Source organism: Neofelis nebulosa, chromosome 4 (genome assembly GCF_028018385.1).
Source record: "Neofelis nebulosa isolate mNeoNeb1 chromosome 4, mNeoNeb1.pri, whole genome shotgun sequence".
NCBI classification, from domain to species: domain Eukaryota; kingdom Metazoa; phylum Chordata; class Mammalia; order Carnivora; family Felidae; genus Neofelis; species Neofelis nebulosa.
Window position 1 is genome coordinate 68,283,676 of NC_080785.1, and position 27,110 is coordinate 68,310,785.

The 27,110-nt window shown below is 36.6% G+C and overlaps 1 protein-coding gene and 2 long non-coding RNA genes across 3 annotated transcripts in view; 1 reads left to right on the top strand and 2 right to left on the bottom strand.

Moving 5' to 3' along the window:
- The window catches only part of UMAD1 (UBAP1-MVB12-associated (UMA) domain containing 1), a 221,022-nt gene that overhangs the window by 39,882 nt on the left and 154,030 nt on the right, over positions 1-27,110 (bottom strand). The gene's annotated exons all lie outside the window — the stretch shown is intronic.
- On the bottom strand, positions 15,239-19,104 carry LOC131510985 (uncharacterized). Its single transcript, XR_009261288.1, has 2 exons — positions 19,016-19,104; positions 15,239-17,102 (listed from the first exon to the last, which is right to left on the bottom strand). It is a non-coding gene; the product is annotated as an uncharacterized LOC131510985 (long non-coding RNA).
- LOC131510981 (uncharacterized) overlaps positions 19,083-27,110 on the top strand; it is a 60,548-nt gene continuing 52,520 nt past the window's right edge. The window contains exons 1-2 of the long non-coding RNA XR_009261284.1: positions 19,083-19,178; positions 24,143-24,440. This is a non-coding gene — a long non-coding RNA (uncharacterized LOC131510981). The remainder of the gene's footprint in view (positions 19,179-24,142; positions 24,441-27,110) is intronic.

Below are 27,110 nucleotides of genomic sequence, written 5' to 3' on the forward strand. Positions count from 1 at the left end.
TACAACAGCCATGTACTTCCATGGTCAACTTAGACTTTGAGATTGGAAATAAAAATCCTAGCCCCAGCACTCTGTTTTCCCACCATCACCTAACAGTCTGTCTCACACACTCTAGACGTCATACTCTGGTAACTCAGTGACCCCACAAAAATGGCAAATCTTTTTTTTTTTTTTTGGTCCAGAATGTCCTCATGTCTTTTCCTTCTTCATCCAGCTTGGATTGTGTGTTTCATCACTGTAACTGTCTCACTGCATATACCTTCAATTCCATTGCCATGTTTGTTTGCACATGGTTTTCATCTGGTAAAATGTCAACCCCAGCTAAACCCAATTTTATGTCAATGCAAACCTGCATGCACTTGAACAGCTGGATGTGGGTTGGAGGAAAGCACAGAGTCCTGATGACTCCTTTCATTTCAAATTTATGGCCCCAAATCTCTAGAGATCATCTTCAACTTCCCACCAAAAAATCTACCAACTTTGGCACTCCTCCAATCTCCATTAAATTGGTTGAATTGTCCTTAAGGCCAAACCATTTATTTGTGCACTGCATCACTTCTTGAGAACTTTGTTCTTGAAACTGGTAATTCTGACTTTCCACTCCTCTATGAGATCACTTATATTAGCATCCAATACGGTAGAACATCTACTATTAAAAAAAAATCTTAGTATTCCTATCTCCCTCCTAGTGCTCTATCACTCTGTTCTTCTGTATAAAATACCTCCAACAAAAAGGTGTCCATCTTTGCTGTTTCCACACTTCCTTACCCCATCTGCACCATGTATTTTCCTTTATTTCTTAAACAATGGGGACATAAATATATTAAAATATGTCTAAGGTATAAAGAATAAAATACAACAAACACTTATACTTTACCACTCAGTTTAAGGAATAGAACATTATGAGAAACTGAAGTTTGCTCTGTGTCCTTCCATCCCCATCTATTCCTTTCCCTCCTTGACTAGAAAGTAAATGCTATTCTTTTCTTTCCCTCAGCTTTATTGAAATGTAATTGACATACAACATTGTATAAGTTCACGGTGTACAGTGGGATGATTTGGTACATATATAAACATATATGTATGTACACGGTGTTGTCCCAAACATGTAACATTGTGTAAGTTTAAGGTGTCGAATGGGATGATTTCGTATACATATATAAAGTGAAATAATTAGCACAGGAAAGTTACACCGCAGTCAACCTCACATGGTAACCTTTTGTGTGTGTGTAGTAAGAGTATTTAAGATCTACTCTCTTTGCAACTTTCAAGTATTTAATATAGTATTATTAACTTTAGTCACCATTCTATACATTAGTTCCCCAGAACTTAATCATTTTCTAACTGGACATTTGTGCCATTGGCCAGAGTCTCCCCATTTTCTCGCCTCTAGCAACCACAAATCTACTCTGTTTCTGAGTTTAGTCTTTTAGATTCCACCTATAAGTGAGATCATACATTATTTGTCTTACTTTGACTTATTTCATTTAACACTAATGCCCTCAAGGTTGTTTACTGTTGCCACAAGTGGCAGGATTTCCTTCCTTTTTATGGCTAATATTCCTTTATAGATAGATAGATAGATAGATAGATAGATAGATAGATAGATAGATAGATAGATAGGCCTATCTATTGATTTGTATCTATATAGATAAATCTAACTATTGATATATACAGATATAAGGTCAACTAATATATACAGGTGGATATACAGATCTATATACAGATATATCTAGGTATCTCTCTATAGATAAGTCAATCTATATATACCACATTTTCTTTCTCCATTCTTCTGTCAGTAGAACCACTTAGGAGGTTTCCAAATCTTGGCTATTATAAATAATGTTGCAATAATATTTGTGTGCAGATATCGAAGAGAACATTTCATTTCCTTCAAGCATATACCCAGAAATGGAATTGCTGGATCATATGGTAGTTCTATTTTTAGTTTTTTAAGGAACTTCGAAACTGTTTTCCATAGTGGCTGTACCAATTTACATTCCTACCAAGAGGGCACAAGAGTTCCCTTTTTTCCCTATCGTCACCAATGCTCATTATCTCCTTTCTCAGATTCTAGAAATCAGGTGATTTCTCATTGTGGTTTTGATCTGCACTTCCCTGATCATTAGTGATGCCGATTCCCCTTTTCCCGTACCTGTTGGCACTTGGTTTGTCTTCTTTGGAAAAATGTCTGCTCAAGTCCTTTGCCCATATTTTAATTGGTTTATTATTATTTTTTATTTTTTGCTACCAACTTGTATGATTTCTTTATATATTTTGGACATTAACCCCTTATCAGATGTATGATTTGCAAATATTTTCTCCCACTCTATGTTACTTTTTCATTTTGTTGATGGTTTCTTTTGTTCATAAGCTTTTTAAAGTTTGATGTAGTCCCGCTTGTTTTTGTTTTTGTTGCTTGTACTTCTGACGATATATGAAAAAAATCATTGCCAATACTGATGCCAAGGAGCTTACCACATGTTTACTTCTAGTTGTTTTGTTTCAGGTCTTACATTTAAGTCTTTACTTGGATTTAATCTTTGTAAGTATTGTAAGATAAGGGTACAATTTCATTCTTTCTTTGCATGTGAATATCCAGTTTTCTCAACACTGTTTACTGAAGAGACCTTTCCTCATTCACTATTCTTAGCTCCCTTGTCAAATATTAGTTGTCAAATATTAGTGTGAGTTCACTTCTGAGTTCTCAATTCTGTTCCACTAGTCTATGTGTCTGTTTTATGCTAGTAGTATACTGTTTTGATTACTGTAACTTCATAATATAGTTTGAAGTTAGGGAGTGTGATACCTTCAGCTTTATCTTTCTCAACAGTGCTTTGGCTATTTGGGGTCTTTTGTGGTTCCATACAAATTTTAGGATTGTTTGTTCCATTTCTGTGAAAAATGTAATTGAAATTTAGAGAGGGACTGCATTAACTCTATAGATAGATTTGGATAGTATAGACATTTTAACAACATTAAGTCTTCCTAATCCATGGACAGGGTATACCTTTCCATTAACTTATGTCTTCTTCCATTTCTTTCGTCAATGTCTTATTGTTTTCAGTGTACAGAACTTCCATCTGCTTGGTTAAATTTATTCCTAAGTATGTTATTGTTTGATGCTATTATAAGTGAGATTGAAATTTTTTTGTTAGTGTATGGAAACACAAATGATTTCTGTATGTTGATTTTGTATCCAGCAACTTCACTGAATTTGGTTCTTACTGCTAATAGTTTTCTTTGGTGGAGTCTTTAGGGTTTTCTACATAATGCTATTTTGAATTCTGTGTAGGTCTTTGCTTTTTTTTTTAATAGCTGCATAACAAATATTTATAGCTCTAAACAATAGTTTAGTTTTAAATGTTTTGAACTTCTTATCAGTGTATTTATCCTTCTGTGGTTGCTTTCTTCTCTTATCACTATATTAAGATTCATTCATACTGTCAGGTGAAGCAGTTCTAAATCCATATACACATCCTCAGACGTGAAATCATTTCATTATTCATTTGTGAATAAGTATTATTTATTATTCTATGGATGATGAATATTTGTATTGTTTCCAATTGCTACTATCATTAATAGTGCTACAGTGATCATTCTTATGCACATTCATTGGTGTGCAAGAGTTCTTCTAGGATATATATCTAGGAGTGGAACTGCTTGGTCATTAAGGAATCACATATTCAATTTATGAAAAATGCCAAATTACCAAATTATTGTTAAAAGTGGTTTTACAAATTTTATTTGTTGATTGGAGGTTGGTTGATTATAAGATAACAATTTAAAGAATTTTTTTTTATGTTTGCTCCATGGTCCAGTATGTGACTTATTTTTATAAATGTTCCATGCATCCCTGAAAATAATGTTTATTCTGTATAGGTATGTGGTCATATCAACCTTGTTATGTCTGATGTTCAAATCATTCACATCCTTCCTGATTACTGTATATCTCAGTGGTCAGCACACTGGGCCAAATCTGGCCTGTAGTCTGTTGCTAAAAATGGTGTAAAAAGAAGTATGTGACAGAGACCATATACGTCCTACAAAGCCTAGCATTTACTATATGGCTCAGAAAAAGTTTGCTGATCCCTCAGCTATTTGATACATCAATTACTAAGAGAGGCATAGTCCAGTCTCCAACTCTGGTGTTAGATTTTTCCTTTTATCCTTGTGTTTTTGTCCATTTTTACTTTATAGAATTTTAATCCATGTTACTGGGGCATACAGCTTTGGAATTGTTATGTTGTCCTGGTGAAATGAACCTTTTACTAAGATCTAGTGACCTTCTGTCTCTAGTAATACCTTTGCTTTCAAGGCCACTCTGACTTTATTTTTAGTTATGTCATCTTTTTTTCTTCATCCTTTCTCTACCCTTAGGATTTACATGGATTTTGTGTAAATTACAATACTGTATTTAGATTTCTTTTAAGCTAATGTTTTCCAATCAATCTAATAAACTTTGCTTTTTTAACAGAGGCTTTTGTTAATTTACTGATATTATAGTGACTGATACGTTTGCATTTATTCTATCATCCTATGTGTACTTTTTGTCTCCTGTTTTCTACTTTTTTACTTTCTTTTAGGTTGACTGAATGCTTTTCTTTGTAAATATTCACTAATTAAACACTTTTTTAATGTTTATTTTTTTTGGGAGAGAGAGAGCAGAGTGGGAGAGGGGCAGAGAGAGAGGGAGACACGGAATCAGAAGCAGGCTCCAGGTCTGAGCTCTCAGCACAGAGCCCAACACAGGGCCTGAACCCACAAACCATGAGATCATGACCTGAGCTGACGCTGGATGTTTAATTGACTGAACCATCCAGGTGCCCCTGAAATATCCACTAATTTCAAAGTTGTATTATCTCCTTTATTTTAGTAATTACCCTAGAAATATTAGCATGCACACTTAAAAAAGAGCACATAAGTTCATGATTTTATCATCCTCCTACGTAAAACAAAGACTTTAAAATGCTTTAATTTCAACTACTTCTCTCTTAGGTTATTTGCTATAATCCATTACTGTTTTTGTTTTCTAAATTGATTTTAGCTGATATTTGTTTCATATGGGTCACTTTCTTAGTTTATCATTCCTTTATACAGTTTAGGTGTTCCATCTGGGATCATTTTTCTTCCGCTTGAAGTGTATCATTTAGAATTTCCTTTAGAAGAGGGTCTGTTGGTGTAAATTCTCCCAGGTTTTGTATATCTAAAAAGAAGTTTATTTGCCCTTATTCTTGAAAATGATGCTGAATGTGGAATTCTCGGTTTACAATAATACTTTCTCATCATTTTGAAGATACTAATTCACTGCCTTCAGGTTCCATTGTTTTTGGCAAGTCAGCTGTAAGTCTCTTATTTCTTGGAGATAATCTTTTAAGATATTTTATTTGTCTTTGATGTTGTGTAGCTTCAGTATCCTATGTCTAATGTGGATTTCTGGTGTGTGTGTGTGTGTGTGTGTGTGTGTGTGTGTGTGTTTTAATTTTTTGGGCTTCCTAAATCTTAAGATTGGTATCTTTCACCAGTTTTGGAAAGTTATTAGCTCCTACCTTTTAAAATACTGTCTCTGCCCCATTCTCTGAGTTGGAACTTTCTGCTTCTGGGATTCCATTAAGATGCACTTTAGACCTCCTCATTCATTACATTATATATTACATTATAATATTAGCTATTCTATTAACCATTATTTTATTATAATGCAATATATAAAATTAGCACTCTCCATGCTATGATTTTGCATTTCTGTTTATTTGTTACATTCTAAGTAACTCCTTAAGATCAATCTTCTAGCCCATAAAATCTCTCTTCATCTATGTCTTATATGCTAAATGTCAACCTATGCATTGAATTACTACTTTTAATTCCTAATGTTCTGTTTTGTCCTTTTCCACATATGCTTGATATTTTTTAAAAGTCTCATAATCCTTAACATATTTCAAGTTTGTTTTTAATCCTTTAAATATAATAAGCACACTTATCTTGTATTATATGAGACATACTAACCAATATCTGAGCAATATGCAGATTTGATTCTGCTGTGTCTATTAATTTAGCATGTGTACAACCCTGTTTCTTTATGGATTTTGTAAGTTTTGACTGAAGAATCAATATTGCTTTGAATTCTGTGAAAATATTTTAGGTCTGATTAAAAGGAGTTCATCTAGAGGGTTTTAAGTTTGCATCTGCCAGAAACTTGGGAAGCCATCAATCCAGACAAATTTAAGTTCTTGACTTCAGGTTTCTTTGAACCTTTAAAACGTATCACCAAGTAACTGAAAAATGTAATAGCAAAATTTAAAAAGATAAAATAACAAATAGAGAACAGAAGGAAAACAAGTGAGATCTAAGCTACTAATGAATATTTTGAGGAAGAAACCAAACTTGAGTCCCACATAATTTGCTATATATGGTAAATTTGTAAATTTCAAAGATAAAATAAACTATAGAATGAAACAGAAAAGACAAAACAAGCTACCTACTTATAAGACAATGAAGTAATATGTATAATTTGGGGGCAACCAAAGATTGTAACATGAGAATTTTATAGCCAGTAAAACTGTCCATTTGTAAAGAAAACAAAAAAACAAGTTTTAAATATATAAGAGCTTAAGATAATTATTCAAGCCATTTTAAAAGTAATTATATAAAGTTTAGCATCAAAATTAGGAAATTCAGGAAGATAAAATTATTTTATAAAGACTGATGGTAACCATTAAAAGTTAAATATAGAGGTAAATCAATTTAATTGTGGATATGAAACCCAATTATGAATAGGTACTTAATACAATTGATTAAATCTGACACTTAAGATTACATTAATAAAGACTATAAGTAAGGAGTATGGAAATTTTATATGTTACAAAGGGGAAAACAAAAGATGTAATTCTCAGATTTGACAGTCAAAATTTAGATCAGAGAGTGTTTTTAGAGAAAGTAAAAAGAGCCACTTATGTAAACAAAAGTGTTAACATCTTCCATATCATTGGAGAAAAAAAAAAAAAAAAAGATATTATCCAGAGGAATGAAAAGAATAAAAGGAAACAAAGAAACACCAGAAAACCTAAAATAAGATAGCTGAGATGTGTGATCTTAAATCAGTTATTTCAAGAAATGTGTTTTAAAGCCCTTCAATAAAGGACAAATAATCTCCTTTTGTTACTTAAAACCTTCATCTTATTGTGCTGCCTATCATGCTGGCACACAATTCTATTTTATTTTCTTCATAGAACATGCTACTCTTAGAATTGTTCTGTTTATTGCCCAATTCTCTGCCCTAGAATATAAACCTCATAAGAGAGGAATATGGCTGTCTCCTTCATGCCTGTATGGCTAGAACCTCAATAAATGTGTTGTATTAATCAGCAAATGAATGAATGACTAGAAATAACCAAGATTAAAAATAAAAAAGGCAAACCAAAAACCAGGATTAGAATAAAATGTCATGTAAAAAGTAACAGGAAAATGCTTTTAAAAACATATAGACCATATTTTGTTGTTGATAAGGACAGAATCCATAATTTAAGAGTCACAAATACTATTCCATCCAAAACAGGACCAACATATAGAAAAGAAAACAAAAACAGAAATACAGACAGACCTAGAATTACAACGATGATGAGCAGCTAATATACTTCTAATTATCTAATAAGAACAGAATATTTGAATAATTTACCTTTTTGATGTGTATATTTGTTCTGTATATGTATATAAATTACTTGGTACTCAACGGAGTATTTTCTAAGTAGACATATATTGTTGACTCAATCATTACTAAAAAGTACTTACTAGATTCCACTGGGGAGGGGGGAAGCTTGACAAACTTTATTCCCCCAAAGCTACTAGAAAAATTATTCATGGAACTGAAATAAAAATTTTGAATAGACATAAATTTATCTAGATGAGAAAAAAATTTTACATCTAAGTATCTGGAAACCATTACTAAGACTGACCTAACATTTTTGTAAATGTCAGATTTATCTATACCTTTTAAGGAACACAATATCAAACAGACAAATCACAGGAAGATCTCATAAGCACGAATGAGTGAACGGAACAATGGAAAAATGCTTTTTGAAGGCAGTATAGTTCAACAGCACCACAGGTTAAATGATCAATTTTCTACACAAAAATGAATTTGATATCAGGATGCTGTGTGTAATTCTATGTGCTATGCCTTCAGGAATGATATGTGTTGTTCTGATGTATAATCATTGCCAAAAAGTTTGTATTGTTACAAGCCCTGGGAAGGACATATAATACAATTAGGCGAAATACATTGTATAATAGTAGATGGTGACAGGTACTATGAAGAAAAATAAAGCAGAAAGGAGGCATGGAGCATGATGGAGTGGGGAGTTACCATTTTATCAGAGGGTAACTGAAGAAACACTTGTAGGAGATGCAAGAAGGGTGTTCCAGGCCAGAACAACCAATGCAAGGGCTCTGAGGCAGGAGTTTGAACAACCAGGAGGCAGTGAGACTGAAAGAGTATAAATAAAGGAAATGGTAGTAGGAGAAGAAGCCACTAGGAAACCAGATTGTATAGGGCCTTGAGGTTGCAGTCAAAGACTTTGGCTTGTACTTGAAAGTCAACTGCCTTGTGTTTGAAAAGAATTACTGTGTCCTTTCTGTAGTTGAGAACAGACTGCTGAACAACAAAGATGGAAGAAAGGAGTTAAGAAGCTACTATAATAATCCAGACAGTAGATAATATTTGCTTGAACTGAGGTGGCAGTGAAGAGGGCAAGAAGTGATGGATCTGGAAGTAGCTGAAGGTATAGCTGATAGAATTTGCTGGTACATTGGCTGTACGTATGAGAGATAGGAGGAGTCAGCAGAACGCCAAAGATTCAGCCTGAGCAACCAGAAGGATAATGTTTCATTATTTGCACTTTATAGAGAAGGTAACTAGATATATTCCAAAGCTCATAGTCTTTCCACAATGCCCCATTACTTAAGGAAAAAGGTGACGGAAATTATGTGTACAGAGCATCTACCATATGGATTATGGACTTTTCATTTTACCAATGACCGTTGAGAAGACTTTTTTTTTCCTCAATAATTGGTAATAAGTCCCTGAATCATGAGATTTATTGTTTAGTGACATGGTGAAGCATGAAAATGTAAAAAGGTTGGAAAGAGGCTAGGAAATTTATGGATGACAGAATTATATGAGGTTATCTGGGGGTTTTAGGGATACCTGGGTAGATCTCCACATTCTTGGGGCTGCTGGCATGATAAATTATCCATAGAACCTCCTTACAAACCAGTGTTTGACAGAATGAGATGGGGAACAGACTTTCCTAAGATTAGAGATGAGAGTACTATTTTGCTCTGGCTTCTTTATTTCAATTATTTTAAAAAGAAACTTTTAAAAGTAACTAGTAATATTGTAGCTACTTTTCAGTGACTAAAAAAATATTTTTAAAGCACACACACAGAGTTGTGTTTTGGACACTTAGCATGTATATAAAAGCACTCCAATTAGTTTTTCATAGTATAAAGGTTAATAGGCTCTAAGAAATGTATTTAATTTCTTCAAGCTTTCTGTTTATATGCTCTCATTTGTCATGTTAACAAGGCGCCCCAGCAATACCAGCTGATTTTGCTGTTGTTGAGATAAAATATACTTCCCTTCTACCATTCTTATTGGAAACATTACATTTGCTATCTAGAATTAATCTTCTTCTATCCTGCTATCGTTGTCTGTTTGTATAAACATGCCACAGTGTGGTAATTCCCAAGAGTTAGTGCTATTAAATCTCCCCCCCTCCTGACATCTCTATTTCAGTGAAAGGTACTTCTCTTTCTTCCCAGGCATCTTGACCTAGCTCCTTCCTGTCCTTCACCTCCACGTCAGGAGAGTTGCCAATATCAAGTAATACTAAGTCCTCAGCATACCTCGTGTGTCTAACGACTCCCCTTTTCACTCCCAATGCTAACAGTCCACAGAGATGACTGGTCTTCATTCTGGCACCATCTCCAAAGGCACCTCTCCTCTTCTACTCCGTCACACTGCACTTCATCCGGGATGCAGCGAGCCTGCTTCCCTTTTAGGCCTGGCACTGGTCATATTGCTCTATCAAAACCCCTATCATTGCTTCAATCTGACAGTTGAGATAAGTATGAATTTTGCTCCCTCCCTTGAAGGCTCTCCACAGTGTGGTCCCAGGCTGCCTTTCTACCTCCTACCACTTCCTTCACAAGGTCACTACAACTCTAGCAAAACCAACCACCACCCTTCCCTGAACCTGCCTCCATTTTAGCATTTTGCTGCCTTCACTCACCCAAAAACGTTCCCTCTTCTCTATCAAACTTTCCATTTTGTCTACCAAAATGTTGACCTGTCCTTCAGGTCCTATCTCAAATGCAGCTTTAGAGAAGCTTCTGCTGATGTCCCTGGATCAGTGTAATCCCCATTTCTACCAAACACCCTACCCCAGCACTTTGTTTGTACAACACTTACTGGAGTGTGCAGACCTGAACACCTTTCTCATCGTCAACTCTTGATACTAAGCTCCTAGAAGGTGACAAGTGTGCTTTGCTCAGCTCTGAATCTCCCATGGTGTAGGATGGTGTTCTGCACAAAGTCAAGTTCAAGGATGATCAGTGAGAAGTGTCAAAGTGTAAATATCTTAAAAGAGGCTGTTTTAAACTTCTCATTAAAAGCCATGAACATCCCCCCTTCCCTCAATAACAGGAGAGCAGTGGGTACAACAGTACCTTCCTGGTCTCTTCAGTATTCTTTCTACTCTTCTCTATATATAGAATTTACATTATAGTGATTAAAAATCCCATGTAAAACGGTGTCACAAAGCCACATCTGGGAAGAGAGGATCAGTACTAATCTGTTTCTTACTTGCTATTTAGTGAGTAAGGGTAATAAGAGATGATATGTTTGGATTAGAGACAGAAAAGAAATGGAGTTTTCAAGGGAGAAAAACATTACAAAAGAAAAACCTGTTTCACAAAATGCAGCCTGTGGAAAATCTTTCAGCTGAATGTCAAGATTAAGAAAAATCAATAAAACCTTTGAAACCAGAACTACGTGAAAGGGTTTTTAGGCTTGATGGCAAAATACAATGCTAGGGCTTCAAGAAAATAAAATCTTTCTCCAGTAACTGCAAGAGCAATTCTTCAACATTCAGGAGCCTCCACAGCCTCAAAATATGCGTAGCACAAATTGCTTATTACACAGATAGGGACAGTTAAGATTCAAAGGGCCAGCATTTTCAAAGGACTTTTACCAAGGCTGTAATTAGTTGTTCTGGCAAAAACTGCATACACGTCTAATTGCACACACAATTGGCTAATTGTATCTTCAAAATAAAGGGTAAAGGGTTAATTGTATCCACATCTGGCCACAAAGAAAGAGGTTGTCCTTTGAAAATATGACACTACACTTAGATGAAAATTTGCATTAAACAACCATCCCTATTACTACTAATAATTATAATAATACCACATGCTTACAAATTAATACCTTTCATCATGATCCTGAAAACACTTTACAAACATTAATTAATCCTACAATACTCCTATGAGGTATGAAAAGGCAATTATCTCAATGGTGTCAATGAGGAAATACAGGAAAGTTAGGTAATTGTCAAAAAGCCACAAAGGGAATTGGAGTTCCTAGCCCCTGGCTCTGAACACAGGACCAGGTCACCAGGGAGGTTCAGTGGGGAGTCTGGTTCAGATAATCAGTACAAATGAGGCTAAACCCAGTGCAAAACTACGTAATCAAACTTCAGAACAGTGAAAACTGACCTCTGATTTGGAGACTATTTTGACTTCTTTTACTCAAAAGAACACAAACTATCAAGAATGGAGCTACTAAAAGGCATCCATATCAGTAAAGTGAAGTTAAACTTTCACTACTTCCAGAGGACATGATACCATACATAGAAAATCCTAAAGACCCCACCAAAAAAAACAAAAAAAAAACAAAACTATGACAAATAATAAATTCATTAAATTTCAGTATTGAGTCAAGTTGCAGGATACAAAATTGATACACAGAAGTTGGTTGTGTTTTACATGATAATAACGAAGTAGTAAAAAGACAAATTAAGTAGACAATTTCATTTCCAGTTGCACCAAAACAATAACCTGCCAAGGAGGTGGAAGACTTAGACACTGAAAACTATAAAACACTGACGAAGGAAATCAAAGTGAACACCAACAAATGGAAAAATAGGAAAATATCTCAGACCCAGAGCAGTCTACAGATTCAGTGCAATTGCTATCAAAATTCCAATAGCATCTGTAATACAACTAGAACAAATAATCCTAAAATTTGTATGGAACCACAAAAGGACCTTGAATAGCCAAAGCAGTCTTGAGAGAGAAGAACAAAGCTGGAGGTATCAGAATATCAGATTTCAAGTAGTGCTACAAAGCTGTAGTGATCAAATACTGGCACAAAAATAGACACATAGATCAACAGAACAAAGAGCCCAGAGATAAATCCACGCTTGTATGGACAAACAAAGGTAAGAATATACAATGAGGAAAAGACAGTCTTTTCAACAAATGGTGCTGGGGAAGCTGGACAGTTACATGTGGAAGAATAAACCTGGACCACTTTCTTACACTATATACAAAAATAAACTCAAAATGGATTAAAAACCTAAATATGATACCTAAACCATAGAATTCCTAGAGGAAAACAGAGGCAATACTTTCTCTGACATCAACTACAGCTATGTATCCTTAGGAAAGGGAAATAAAAGCAAAAAGAAACTATTGGGACTGCATCAATATAAGAAGCTTCTACACGGTGAAGGAAACCAACAAAACAAAAAAACAACCTACTAAAGAGAAGCAGGTATTTATAAAATTTTTTTTTTTTTAACGTTTATTTATTTTTGAGACAGAGAGAGACAGAGCATGAATGGGGGAGGGTCAGAGAGAGGGAGACACAGAATCCGAAACAGGCTCCGGGCTCTGAGCTGTCAGCACAGGGGCCCGATGCGGGGCTCGAACTCACGGACCGCGAGATCGTGACCTGAGCCGAAGTCGGCGCTCAACCGACTGAGCCACCCAGGCGCCCCGAGAAGCAGGTATTTATAAAAGAGATATCCAATAAGGGGTTAATAGCCAAAATATATGAGTAACTTCTCCAACTCAACACCCCAAAAATACTCTGATTAAAAAATGGACAAAAAGGGGCATCTGGCTGGTCCAGTCAGCAGAGCACATGACTCTTGATCTCAGGGTCATGAGTTCGAGCCCCACATTGGGCTTAAGATTACTTGGAAAAAAAAAACCCGGCAGAGGCTCTGAATGGCCATTTTTCCAAAGAAGACCTACAGATGGCCCAGAGACACATGGAAAGATGTACAACATCACTCATCATCAGGGAAATGCAAGTCAAAACCTCAATAAGCTATCGCCTGACCCCTGTCAGAATGGCTAGAATCAAAAAGACAAGAAATAACAGGAGTTGGCAAGGATGTGGAGAAAAACAAAATTTCTTGTACCCCTGGTGGGAATGCTAACTGCTGCAACCACTGGAAAACAGCATTGGTGGGCGGGGGAGGGGCTCAAAAAATTAAAAACGGAAATACCATACGATCTAGTAATTCCACTACTGGGTATTTCCCTAAGAAAACAAAAACACTGATTTGAAAAGATATATGTACCTCTATGTTTATTGTAGCATTACTTACAATAGTCAAGATATGGAAGCAACCCAAGTGTCCACTGATAAAGGGATGAATAAGGAAGATGTGGTATGTGTGTAAAAATGTATGTATACATACGTACATATATGTATACATATATACACACATACACACAATGGAATATTACTCAGCCATCATCAAAAAGAATGAGCTCTTGCTATCTGTGACAACATAGATGGACCTAGAGGGTATTATGCTAAGTGAAATAAGTTCGAGAAAGACAAATACTGTATAATTACACTTACATATAGAAAATAAATAAACAAAAGGCAGAAACTGATCCAGAACTACAGAGAACAAACTGACAGTTGCCAGAAGGAGGGAGAAATACAGGCTTCTAGTTATAGAATGAATAAGTCACAAGAATAAAAGGTACACCATACGGGAAGTAGTGAATTGTATTCCAATAGCCCTGTGTGGTGACAGATGGTAGCTGCTCTTATGGTTTGCATAGTATCACATATAACCTTGTTGAATTACTATGTTGTACCCCTGAAACTAATGTAACATGTGACAACTATACTTCAAATAAAAAAAAAATGAATGGAACTAACAAGTAGAACTTGTTGTTCCTTGGTTTGATTTTATGATCAAATATGACAGATAATAAAAAAAATAGTATATAGAATCATATAATGCACCCCCAATGAATGGAACTTTGAAAAATATGTAAAGGGACGGGGCACCTGGGTGGCTCAGTCAGTTAAACATCTGACTCTTGATTTCAGCTCAGGTCATGATCTCACAGTTTGTGGGTTCAAGTCCTGCATTGGGCTCTGGGCTGACAGCGGAGCCTGCTTCGGATTCTCTGTCCCCCTCTCCCTCTGACCCCCCCCCTCTCTCTCTTAACAAATAAACATCTAAAAAACATGTAAGAGGAGTAAGTTTCTGCAAGAGAAAGTCTGGCTGTGGCAGCTCTGAGTTGAGGACATGGTGGGCATAAAGATAGGAGGTGAGGGGCTAAACCAGTAAAAGTAATGGTACCTTAATTCTAACTGTTCTGAATTTACATCAGATTACTAGTCTTGAGCACTCAATTTACACAAGCCCGGAATATCTAACTTAATACAAACAATACAAATAAATTTCCTTATAAATGAATAAGTGTATCATTAGTATTTATATAATCTTAATATTTTATCTAAGAATGAGAGATATAGGAGGATTCATTTTTAACAACAAAATACACATTTTAAGAACTGCTTATTTTTCAGAGAGCATGTGCACACATGTATGAGAGGGAGAGGGGCAGAGAGAAAGGAGAGAGAATCCCCACTGACCATGCAGAGCCCAACCTGGGGCTCGATCTCACAGATCATGAAATCATGACCTGAGCCGAAATCAAGAGGGGGACACTTAACTGAGTCACCGAGGTGCCCCCGGTTTATTGTTTATAATTAAGAAAAATTCTTGTAGCCACTTCAGGAAATTGATGAGAAATTCTGTATGCAGATACTTATATAAAGATGTAGGGATGGAAATATGCTCCAATTCAATTCACTTATCTGGTGGAGACAGTGCTAGAAGATACAAAGATGAGCAAGACACAGTTCCTGATTCCACAGACACATGGTCTATGCATTTATTTATATTTACTCAAGCGTTAGTATAGCCCTTCCTACAAAGGTTTTGAGGCAATACCTGATAGAAGATTAAAGAAAATACTGAAGTATATAGGGACAAGGAAAAGTAGAAAACATGCTAAAAGGAAGAATCAGTATGACTGTTTTTCTATATTTCAAAGTTGGTCCAAAGTTACTGGGTACCCATAGCAAAAAAAAAAAAAAAAAAAGAGAGAAAGAAAGGACTAGGGAGAGTAGAGACAGAGGGTGTGGTGTGGGGAGGGAGGGAAGAAGAAAGGGGGTGGAAGGAGGGAGAAGGAGAGAGACACATACACAAAGGGACAAAGACACTAGGACACAGAACTAAATTTTTTAAATGCCTTATAGAAGTAAAAACCCACTTAGTATGGGAGTGCCTAAAACAGAGACCCTGGCTTCCGATGGGGGGACCAGGGAAAACAGTTACATTCTGGGCTAGGCTTGAAGGTCAGGGCTGACCTCCACTGGGGCTACTGCGGAAAGGGCATTCCACCATGTGCCCAGCAAGCAAGGCAGAGAGCTATGCAAGCAGGAGGCATGTCTGGGAAGTGGAAGTAATAGAATGCAGCCCTGGAGGGGCCTGGCAGGAGCTGCAGGCTCACTGGTAAATGCCAAGCTCAGTTTTATGTGGTTCTGTTAAGTAACAGGTGACACTAGATGTTTGACAGGGGACGGGGGGAGGTGGGAATACCACTTTTTTCTTTCTTTTTCCTTTCTTAAGTACAAAATTCTGACACCATGTAAAGAATATACCAGAAAGGCAAAAGCCATGAGAAAGATCTGTCAGGAGGCTCTGTAATAAATCAGATGAGGGATGATAGGGTCTGATCTCTGGTCCTGGCATAGGAGAGGTAAAGGAAAGGACAAACAAGACACTCTCTGACAGGACTTAGTAAATAATTAAATGCAAGGAAAAAGGATGAGTCGTCCATGACTCAAGACCTTAAATTCTACCTGACCAAGGACATCCAGAAGGCTGATACTGCATCTTTTTCTTAGCTTTTATTAGGACTGGTGTAAAATTAACATATACCTTTACATCGTAAATATTTTTCATCACTGATATGAAGTATAGGGAATTGATTTTCAAAAGGATATCAGATTATTAACTGTATCTTTCTTTAGAATAAAAATGAAATGTGCTATTTCAGCGAGACCCATGATATGGACCTAAAGCACTATGGTTTTATTTCTAGCTCAGGCTTCAGCCTTTTTTTCTGTTCATTTACATTTATAAAAAGTAAAATGAGCTTTAATTTTTTATCCAGAGAGTCAAATGACCTGCACTCACTGAGTGTATTTGTATACCTCTCCCACATTGCCATGGATAATGCAGAAGTACGATCAATGCTGATGCTTAAAAATCATTTGCTGAATGAATACATTTAAAATTTGAAGTCAAATAGAAATCACCTGTTCCCCAAACCTATAACCAGCTTTTACTGATAGAATTAGACTGCCTGTTAAATGTAGGTATGTCATTGCTACTGTTCATTATATGACAATTTAAAATTTTCATCCAAAATCTATTTCCTATATAATTTACCCTCCTCACCAAATTTGGTTTTCTAAAAAATTGCTAGCTGCTATATCCAAAGCCAAGTCCTCATTAGCGTTAGTGCTAAGAATTGCCATAGATAGAACAAGAAAATGTTTGGTAGATATTGCAATGCACTTACAATGTTTCCTTCAAAAGTGACATGACTATACGGTCATTATATATAGAAATTTTACCTTATAATAATGTTCCTTCTTTGTGTTTTGATGAAAAACCACTGATTCTTTCGTCTACTTCTTGTTAGCGAGTGACCTGCTAATCACATACAAAATACAAGTTGAACTTTGAGATCTGGCCTTTAAAGGCCTTGATGATCTGTCTGGGTCAACTGACTTTGAAACGTAATTCTCTCTAACTTGGTCAGTGATTCCTGAAGAGTGAGGGTTTGTATCACCGGTTATGCAGGTGCTGAGGAGAAGAGTCATTGGGAAGCTGGGTTTCAGGAGGACTTCATGGGCAATAAGGCAGGCAGAGTAGGGGGCAAGATAGGTTGGGTTATCTCCTTTCTTTTCTGGATCCCAGGCTTTCGTGGCAGCTAAGCCCTGGCACGTGCAAGCATGACAGTGTGCACACAGACAGAGGTTGGCTGGGATGGTGTCCCTGAGGACTGACCTAGCTGCAGTTACTTCAGAACTAGGGGCTCTGCAAGCCTGTGGCAGAACTGGAGCTCCCAATTCTGATTCACTGACTTGGCAGTAAGTGTTTGGGTTGAGTCTGATACATCCAAATTCAAGTTTGAGTCACATAGTAGCTGAGTGCCTTGGGGTGCCTGGCTGGTTCAGTAGGCACAGCATGTGACTCTTGATCTTAGGGTTGGGTGTGGGGCCTACTTTAAAAAATTTGTAAAATAAATTGTTTTAAATAAAAAAATTTTAAAAACTGCTTCTAGGAAAATCTATTATAATATTAACTACAATAAGCTGTTTTTTCTAAGTATTTTTTATTTGAATTGATCCCATAAAAACGAGATAACACATTATTTGCCCTAATTTGGTTGTAAGATTATTGGTTGTCTATCAGTGGGCTGTTTCCCTTCTTTCTTAATTATAGGTAAGTATCTCGGCAATATACCTAGCAACAACATTTCCCAACCATCCCTACTAGTAAATACAGCCAAGTGAAAGCTATTGAATTGGGCTTTTGGAAAAGCTATTTAAAGGGGGCTTGCTTTTGCCTCAATCTCCTCCTTTAATGGCTGGAGATGCAGCAGCCATCTGGTAATCAGGAGGCAACCTGGTGTTTTAAAGCCACACGTTAAGGGTGGTGGGGCAGAAAGACAGAAGTCTAGTACATTGATGGTATCATGGAGCCATTGTACTGGCCCTCAATTGCTGAACCCAGGACATTTTTCAATGGAAAAAACAAACAAACCCTGATTCGTTGAAACCACCAGTTTATGATTGTCCATTATAGGCAGTCAAATGCAATTCCTGATTCATCCATGTATATACACTTTACAGATAGCACCTAGGTAATACTATTTGAGGGGAGATGAAAAGATCCCCAGTTTTTTCAAACACACTTTTTTCCTCGGTATTATGAAGTATATATTTACTATAAAGTGTATCATGCCAGTATTATTCATTCTTTGGAAATAGGGATTAAAAGCATTCATTAAAATGCAAGTGTTATCTGAGAGGAGTTACACTTTAAGCTGTCAATATAATTGAATATCTTGTTGTGAATTAATTTATTAATTAACTTCCATGATTGGGTAGGTCCCAAGGGGATGGAACATAAAGACAGATAAGTTTGAAGACTAGTCCAGAAAAGGAGCAATGTCAGGCTACTATAGTAAGAATCACTACTTCCTTATCTAGTGCCCTGCCCCCCACCTCCTGACCTCCAACCCATGACACAGTTCCCACCCCAAAAAGACTGATGGGCAGCCTTAGAGGTAGAAAGCACAAGAAACAAAAGGAGATACAGAACCTGAAGGCAAACTTCTATTACTCTATTATGTAAGGCTGCCACAACCACCCCTCTGTATGGGAGTACTTTACCCTATAAAAAAACTCCACAGTTAACTAATAAACAGCACTGGTAGATTAGTCATTCAGCTGATAATTGAGTCACTTCTCTATCTACCAACTGCTGTGAAAGAAAGGACAAAACTTGTGTCAGGGAGCAGCTAAAGCATGGGACCAGTTCAAGGGGACTGGATTTACCTAAAGTTTGATCTAGTGGATGACCAATCATTTCAGGAACTCAAACACATCTCCAAATGCTTGTTGTTTTCCAGGCTCTGCGCTAGAAACCAGAGATTTGGCAATGATGATGATGATGTCTTGTCCTCAGAAAACTTAGCAAACTTCTACAGCACAAAGGCATGTGAGTAAACCACTGCACAAGTGTATGCAAAAGTTGAAGTAGGAGAACAGAATTCACTGTAAGGATACGGAAGTGTGATCAGGGAAAGCCTCCCAGAGCAAATGATGCCTATACAGGGTTTTCAAAGATGAACAGGATTTTGCTAGGAAGATATAAGGAGATATACATTCCGGTCAGAGGGAACAATACACAAAAAGCTGGAGATAATGAAGAAGCTGGAGATAATAAAGTGGCATGTTTGAAGCATTTCAAATATTTTGCTATTTCTGTAGCATCAAGTGCTGAGGAAGAAGTAAAAGAGGGAATTGAGTAGAGCCCAGATCAGGAAGGGCACTGAATGCCATGCTAAGCAGCATGGACTTTCTCTGATAAGTAGTCACTGAAACAGACTGTGTAAGATTGTGGTGTGGTGAGATTTATGTTTTAGAAAAATTGCTGTTAGCTGTCAGTTTGGTAGGGAGTGAGGTTGGAGGAAGAAATATCACCTAGGAAACCTCAGTAATAATGCAGATGACAAGGGATGAGGACGTGCATTTTGAGTGGCTCTTCTCAGCATCTGTTATGTGGAGGGCAAGGTAGGAGAAGGGAGAGCATAGGGAAGTTTAAAATCTTTCACTTGGATGGCAGTGTTCACTTTGGAAAAGTCACTTTTCACCTGCCCTCCTCATTTATAAAATACACTGAATATGCATGTTCTCTCTGAATTCACTTGTTTTGAAGTTTTAAAAATCTGCTAGAGAGTTCCTACTAAATGAACCAAAAACACGGGTAAGGAGGATAATCCAAATTCTGCTATAGGTGGTCTCTTAGCTTTCAGAATAAGCCTTATCACTTTGTAAGAGACTACTTTCTCCTTTTTATTAAAATGAAAAGCAGGCAAGAGGAGAATAGAGTGTGCCCTTTTCTATCTTCCTCCAATGTGTGGATAAATGAGAAAACATACTGGAAGCACTTTGAGCTTCCAAGAATTGTAACTATATTATGATATACCTAAGAACTGGGTTGTGGTGGGACGGTCAGCAATCAGCATTGTGCAGAACATCCAAGCATAGAATTAACATAGCTCTGGAGTTCTTTGAATTAATAAGAAAGCTGAACTATGGTTATGGTTGCCAGATCAAATATAGATGACTTTTGTAGCCTAAGTATGACCCAAATATTGCACGGGATAAACTTATGCTAAAAAAAAATCTGTCATATATCTGAAATTCAAACTTAAGTGGGCATCTTGGTTTTTTTGTTTTTTATTTGCTACATCTGGAAGTCCTAGTTATGGTAGTACCTTAAGAGGAAAGAGTTGGCTCAATTAATGACCTATTTATCTTATTTGTGGCATTTTGCCTTCTTTTATGCAATTGGAAATGCTTTAGCTACATATGAGGGAATAATGAAGCCCATAACAAAAATGACTGGTAAGTTATAAAAACTTTCCCAGCAATACCAGGAATCTCTTAAACACTGTGCCATTTAAAACAGCAAGGAGCGGAGCATCCACTCCTACCTAATGAAACAGTATATTAACATTAAAAAAAAAAAGAATAATGTTCATTAACATATTGTAAATACTCCAACTTCAAAGACAAGTATTTCTGTAGAGCCAACAGCCAATAATAATATAGAGGTATAAAAACTTTTCTAAAGGAGTAACACTTAGAAAAAAAAAATTAACAAATAATACTTTTCGTGATAAATGACAGAAAAGACAACCCCACCAGCACCAAAAACAGTTTTTCATGCTCACGGAGGTCTTACTAATATGTCCTCAATTGACTGCAAAAAAAAAAAAAAAAAAAAAAAAAAAAAGATGACACGGCCATCTTTGGAATCCAGGGCAAGGTGGAAAGCCCAGCTGTCCAAATCTGGGAATCTTGCAGCGTTTACGCTAAAGCGTTGAGCTATTTTTTATGCAATTTCAGCTCTTTTTTTTTTTTTTATTACTTCCACACCTCTGTCCTCATTAAGGCACACAGATAAACTGGGAGCTACTTATAGGATAGATACCAAATAGTCTGCTGGTGAGATACAGACCTCCACCTTGCATGCATATCAGCTGGAGAAAAAAGAGCCCTTATTCATCAAATTTAAAAAACACTCTCTCATTTCATGCTAATTGTATGGTCCTTTGCATGATGTACAAAAGATTGCCTAAGAGGAAAGGCATTAAAAAGAAAACTACCAGTATTGGAGGGTTTTTTTTTTTTTTTTTTTGGAACAAGATTAACTTATTACGTTTTTAGAGAAATCAAATGACTGACTAATTCAAATATTACATTTATCTTCACAGAATGACCTTTATAGGTTTTATTATTATCAACGCCTATTCAATGGCCTCTCTGCCTAACATAACGTGACCTCATTCTACTAATCTCAGTGCTCCAAAACGTTTTAGGGTGGTGTCAAACAGTTCATAAATTAAAGAATTTAAAATAAAATATACACAGCTCTTCTATGATTTTTCCCCCACAAAGGAAATAGTTAAATCTCACTGGAAAAGAGGCTGATTATTAATAAGTGCCTGTGTCCCAGCTCTTACTACATGCAGACTCTGCTTCGGCTGGTTTCTTATAAAAGCACAGTATGAAAAATTCATTTTTGGTTATAGATATTATCATCAGTAATAATATGTAATGATATAATAAGTGACAGAATATTAGCCAAGGGTTGTATATAAGATGATAAGCCATGATAACTTACGACATACCATCATTTATAGTATATGGTAATATATGAATTGGGTCTTTGAAAACCTGCGTTTAGATTTATGTTACTATAAATATCAACCAATTATTAACGACGTCAAAGCCCTCAGGGGAAGAAAGGTGGAAAGGAGAGAAACAGTAGGTGCAGTTCATTCACTTAGGCTGTGTGACAACAAAGAGGCATTTATTCCTTCCATAACTATCTATCGATTGCTATCAGTCAACTGAACAGGGTTGGCAATTCCAAAGAACAGCTGCTTCAACCTGCAACCCTTGCACGGAGCAAAAGAATAAATGGGCTTCTCAAACTGCCTCCAAAACGGTCTCTTCAAGATGTTAAAAATCTGAATCAAATATGTCGTTAATAACCAATATTAACTATACATATTAAAGATTTTTTTTTTTAGCCTAGTAGATGAGCATAGTCCAAATTTAAGGTGAACCATATATGTGATTTTCAGTTTTCTGGTAACCATAGTAAGAAAGTTAAAAGAAAAAGGTGAAATTAATTTTAATATTCTTTTTTCAGCCCAGTATATCCAGATTATCATAGCAAGGTGTACTCAACATAAAATATTATTGAGATACTTGCGATCTTTTTTTCATGCCAAGCCTTTAAAACCCAGTATATACTTTACACTTCTCGCACATCAGAATTCAGAATAGTCACATTGCAAGTGCCCAATAGCTACATGTGGCAAGTAGTGACCGCATTAGGAAGTATACTTAAAATTTCACAAACTAAGGAAAAAAAACAGCCTTGCTCTTAATTACTACCTAATGTTTTCCTGTGAGTCCAATCTCAAGCCACTAGAGAAGTTACTTGTTCTTTGTGTTAATGAACACAGTGAAAACACAAACTACACCACTAAAAACAAGGATTGAATCCTAAGAAGGTCATGCTCAATTTTCGCTAATAACAAGTATTTATTTATTAAACTACTTATTTTCCCTGGCCGCATTTCTGATCCTGCCACAAATTTCAGGAGTTTTATTTTTTTCTCTGAGGATCTAATTATTAGCCACATCACCGTATATTCAGTGAAATATCCACATCTTTACCATTTGGTCTTTGAACAAAGTAGTGTTCCAAAGTAGTAAATTATGTAATTTCTAAATCCGAACTGGTTATGACTAATTGGTAAGAATCATGGAGTTTCCTCATGAAAAGAGTTCCAAAAAATCAAGAAAAGAATAACTAAAAACAAATGACTATCAAAATACACTAAATTCCAGGCTAACAAGCTCTTGGCCCTTATGAAACTACAAAAGACAGCTTAAGGGCTTGCATGCTAAACTGAAACCCAACAGACCATTTTAAAAAGCTGAGGCAGGGATGATCATTAGTAGAAAAATAAGTGACAGAGAGGTGCCAGTATTTAATCCTCAAATCTGAACATTCAAAATTTACAAGGCGTAATATTTTTTTTAAATGCCAGTTGAGTTTTTTTTTGGTCTCTCATTTGTTGTTAGACAATTTTAATTTCAAGTTTGGGTTTTGATTTGACTGACAATTGCAGGCAATATATTAGGAACCAAAACCAAAAGGTTAATAGAATTATAAATTTCATAATCAACACCTTAAAAAAATGAGATGCACACAGAATACACCTTTAAATCACTTATGAGATTAAGTAATACCTCAGAAAAAGAAAACATTCTCACATTATGCTTTCATCTGTAATTTATATGTAATTTAACCTTATACTTCTCATAATAAATCATTTTCCAATCTCATACTCTCCCGGGGTACCACCTTTCTGCATTAGTAAAACTCCTTAACACTTAACTTGTTAAGGAAAGCAGTGGTTACTGATTCATTTGGTTAATTGATGGTTGGTCTTAAAATTGGCTAGAGTGACAATTACCGCTGAAAACACAGTTATAGCCTCTAATCCTGGGCTTTAGTTATGGTCAACTGTCTTACATGATTTTGCAACGATGAGCTTTTAGCAGTGCAATATGATTTTTTTTTTAACCACAAATTTTCAACAGAGTAGTTATCCAGAAATTTTCAGACATGGAGAGCAATGTTTAACAGAGTTTTGTCCAAAATAGGTGTTCATGAAGTATTTATGGAAATAAATGAAATGGTCTGATATTTCAAATATGCTCTTTGGTAAGAAGCTAGGGAATTATAACTTATTAACCAGGCTAATCAGGTTTTATTTAGGCAATGATAAAGATACCAATGCTAAGTTACTAATAGGATGTTTTGGTGACTAAATAACCTTAGGCTAGAATCTGAACCCATTTTTCTTTCAGAGCAAAACTGCAACTAAGTTGAAAGGACACAATACTGGTTTTGGTTCTCAGTGTCGATAGGCATGAGGTGAAGGTTTAAAAAAAAAAAAAAGTAACACCCATGGAAATTTATCCAGCTAAAAATGGTACACCTCTTTCTGATCTGCTTCAGTGGCCCTTCTGCACAAGTGTGATTTCTGCCCAGCATGGTAAGAAACTGTAAACCACAACGGGGCAAGGCCAGGTAATGATGGCGCACGCGCCTCAAAGTCATTGGATTTGGTTCTGTAAGCAGCTGAAGAGCCCCTGATGTCATCAGGTAAGGCAGCTCCGTGGTCAGATCTGTGGGCAAATGGACTGAATGATGGCAAAATCTGAAGATAAGGAGGCCATTTCAGAAACTCTTCTCTGCAGTCCGTGTGGGAGATATTCAAGTCTGAATGACTGCAGCTGTGGTGGGGAGGTAGTGGAAAGGGCAGGTGAGGTAGAAACAAAATGACTTGGTGACCAACTGGCTTTAGAGTAGAGAGAGAGGTAGAAAAAGTCAAGGATAATTCCCTGGCTACTGACTTGAGAAGATACCTGTCTCCATGTCACATCATCCTATCAGCTTCCAATTTTGAATTCTGGCTTCCTGAGAATGGTTACTGGGGCTTTGCCATATTCCCTTTGTCCTAAGGAATGTCCCTAGGGGCTACTGACTCTAGAGGCAGAAACACAGAGGCAGCAACCACCAGCTGAGTGGTGATGATGAGAGGGAAGCACCAGCCTCGTCTATATAACCTTCAGCAACCAGCAGCTCTTTACATGATGTTCAGTTTAATTCTGTACACAAATAATTAGGTCAAATGTAGTTATTATGGACCCCAGTAGTACAAGGCACTATGGAAAATAAAAGCCGAGTGCAAGAGCAGGTTTCTTGAGAGTTAGACAGGAAAGCCATGCAGTGCAAAGCAAAGATTCTGTGGTTAGTCAGGTGCAAGTCCGACTTCTGGCTCCATTACTGTCACTGGTTGTGTGATCTTGGGAAACTGATATCCTTGACACTTGATTGCCTCCTCAGTGAAATATATAGATAATATAGCCTACCTCATCTGTAAAAATTAATGAGATATATATGTAAAATTCCTACCCACACCATGCCTACCTTATCATAGGTTCAAAAGGTAATAATAAAGTAAATATCCTTCTTTATTTCCCATCCCCTTTGACTACTCAAAAACCTCTAGCCTCCAATAGAGTCTAGTTATCTCCAGTGGGTATTTCTCTCTACATCCCTCACTCCCATCTACACCCATGTCTATTGTTAGAAAAATGAAGCTACTAAAAGCAAAATAGGATGATATCTATATCAGAGAGTGTTGCAGTCCATCCAATATTCATCTTTGCTTTCCTCCTCATTAATGAGTGCTGATTTTGCTGGGGGTAGCAAAGTACCAAGCTAAAAACATGTTCCAGGCTCCATTGCCATTAGGGGTAGCCATGTGACACATTAGGGCCAATAAATCTTGCTAGAGAGGTTTTGGAAAGTTTCTGGTCACAGGCACTTTTTTCCTTAATGTTTATTTATTTTTTCACTTTTTTGAGAGAGAGAGAGAGAGAGAGAGAGAGAGAGAGAGAGAGAGAAATGAATGAGGATCCCAAAAAGGCTCCACACTGTCAGTGGGGAGTCCAACTCAGGGCTCCATCTCAAGCACCATGAAATCATGAACTAGACTGAAATCATGAACTAGACCGAAATCAAGAGTGGATGCTTAACTGATTGAGCCACCGGCACTTTTATTCTCCCTTCACCATCCTTCCTTTCCCCAACTTCCTGGAAACTGGATATAATGGATGGAGCTGCAATAGCTGTCTTGCAAACCATGAGGAAAAGATCAAGATTCATAGGACATTGGCCTTGATATGCTTGAGTTCCTAAAACAGTGCCTCCACCACCTTCCAAGAGCCTTGTCATTACATGGGACAAATAAAGCCCTAAATTTAAGCTGCTACCTTTTAGGTGTCTGTAACTTTCATCTGGGCACAATTCCTGATTTAATCCCTTTAACCTTACTTTGGCATGATTTTCAAGGCATTAGCCATAATTTCCTTCCAATTGAAACATGTAGAGGGCCCAGTATATGTCAGACACGGTGCATATAGACATATAAATAAAAATTACATATTGACTCATCTAATTCTTATAAAACCTTGCAAGGTAAGTATCTCCACTCCCGTTTTACAGCAAAGGGACATGAAGATCAAAGAGGCTAAGTATTATCAAAGGTACTGGTATATGGCAAAGCCAAGATCTAAGCTCGAGGTCTGGTGATACAGCTCATGTTCTGGCAGCTCTCCATGCTACTGCAGGGGTCCTGTGAATCTGCTACTGTGAAGAATGACCCCAAAGACAAGATCTCTAAGTCAGGTAGTCACTCTTCCTAGATCTTCCATACTTGTCTAAAATCTGGTAAACCATCTAAAAAGTATGTCTAGAGCATGAAGAAAAAGTGTGTGTAGAAGGAGGCCACAGAGTGGTTGATGGGGCAAGCAGGTTGCAGGTGCCTAAGGTACCCTCTGCCTGGAAGCAGCTGGACAAAGTTACTGATCTGGCAAGGAGGCTCTTTTTACCTTTATCCTCCAGTCAACAACAATGCTGAAGAAATCACACTGACTGGAGATCAGTGTGTGAGCCCGAGGCATGGGAGAGACGTTAAATAAGTGCCCCGTGTCCATATATCCTCACAGTAAAAAGCTCATGTATAATTTTATCACATATTTTTAAAAAGAATAAAAAGAAAATTGAAATTGTGTATGTGTGCATATATATCTCTTATAACCTAGAAAAATAAAAACCACGCAGAAGAGATAGACTTATATAAGTGTTGCATAAATATATGTGTGCAAATTTTAACCCTTTTCTCCACCCAAGGAATCTGAAACAGACAAAAAGATTCAAAATAAATTCAAAGATCATGCCCAGGAAAAATACAGGAGCCTAGAGAAG